We start from the raw sequence: 934 nt of genomic DNA, 5'->3' as shown, positions 1-934 counted from the left end.
AAGCAGTTGACCAACTCAAGCCGACACGCAACAGGAAGTCGACACGTTGCAACCGCATGCCGTCATCTCACCTGGGCGCCGGTGATGAGCAGCGCTCCGCCTTTGAGTCCTCGTCCGATGATTCCCAGCAGCTCTCTGGCCAACGGAGTCGCCAGAAGACTGTAGGAGATGAACTCCAAACTTTTTCTGCTCAGCTCCTCCACACCTCTTGACAACAAAACACATCAAACAAATATGTTTGAAACGCAAGCGTGCTAAAATTGTGATTTATACTCTGTTGACTTACCCGAGAGAATCCAGAGAGGGAAGATCTGGTTTTGGTGGGTCCACTTCAGCAGCTGGTACGGACGCCGGGTCTCGGACTACCTGAACGCAGGACACAACACGTGAGATGATGATGATGGAGATGGAATGAATTGATTTTTGGAAAAAAAAATAATAATCCAGTAAACCTGTATGTGTTTCTTCTGTAAAACGGAAGGTGAGAGCAGAAACAGCTGGTCTGGCGGATCGCGCTCGGGTTCTGGTTCTGGTCTCAGCACTGTCACAGCAAATTCCAACTTGTCTGGAAGGAAAGGACCAACATTGCTCAGGTAGAGCGCCCTGGTGAACTTGGATGATGAGTTTTGGGGTTTTTTTTGGGGGCGGGGGGTTGGACTCACCGTCAGTGGCGTGTAGGAGGACGGAGCCGGCTCGTGGCGTCAAGCACGCCAAAGGTTGGTGAGTCTGAGTGTGCAGCCAGCCAAGGAAGGCCGTCTGGATCGCCTCCTCCTCGCCCTCCTCCGTCTCCGTCTGAGGAGGAAGATATTTTTGGAACTCCCATTTATCATAAGGTTCGTATTTTCAATCATAAAAATAGTACTATTCACAAAGAAATAACATTAAATGTTCTCATTAGATTATTGTTAGTTTTTTGGGTTTAAAAAAAAAAAAA

General features: G+C 48.2%; 1 long non-coding RNA gene across 1 annotated transcript; it reads right to left on the bottom strand.

Moving 5' to 3' along the window:
- Positions 1-187: 187 nt before the first annotated feature.
- LOC109509233 (uncharacterized) lies at positions 188-819 on the bottom strand. The gene is made up of 4 exons (XR_002166904.1): positions 663-819; positions 453-565; positions 287-366; positions 188-207 (listed from the first exon to the last, which is right to left on the bottom strand). It is a non-coding gene; the product is annotated as an uncharacterized LOC109509233 (long non-coding RNA).
- Positions 820-934: the final 115 nt, after the last annotated feature.

The sequence above is a fragment of the Hippocampus comes genome, unplaced genomic scaffold, assembly GCF_001891065.2.
Source record: "Hippocampus comes isolate QL1 unplaced genomic scaffold, H_comes_QL1_v1.1 C16821866, whole genome shotgun sequence".
Taxonomy (NCBI): Eukaryota; Metazoa; Chordata; class Actinopteri; order Syngnathiformes; family Syngnathidae; genus Hippocampus; species Hippocampus comes.
The sequence above is the reverse complement of the archived record's forward strand: the minus strand, read 5'-3'. Positions and strand labels throughout refer to the sequence as shown.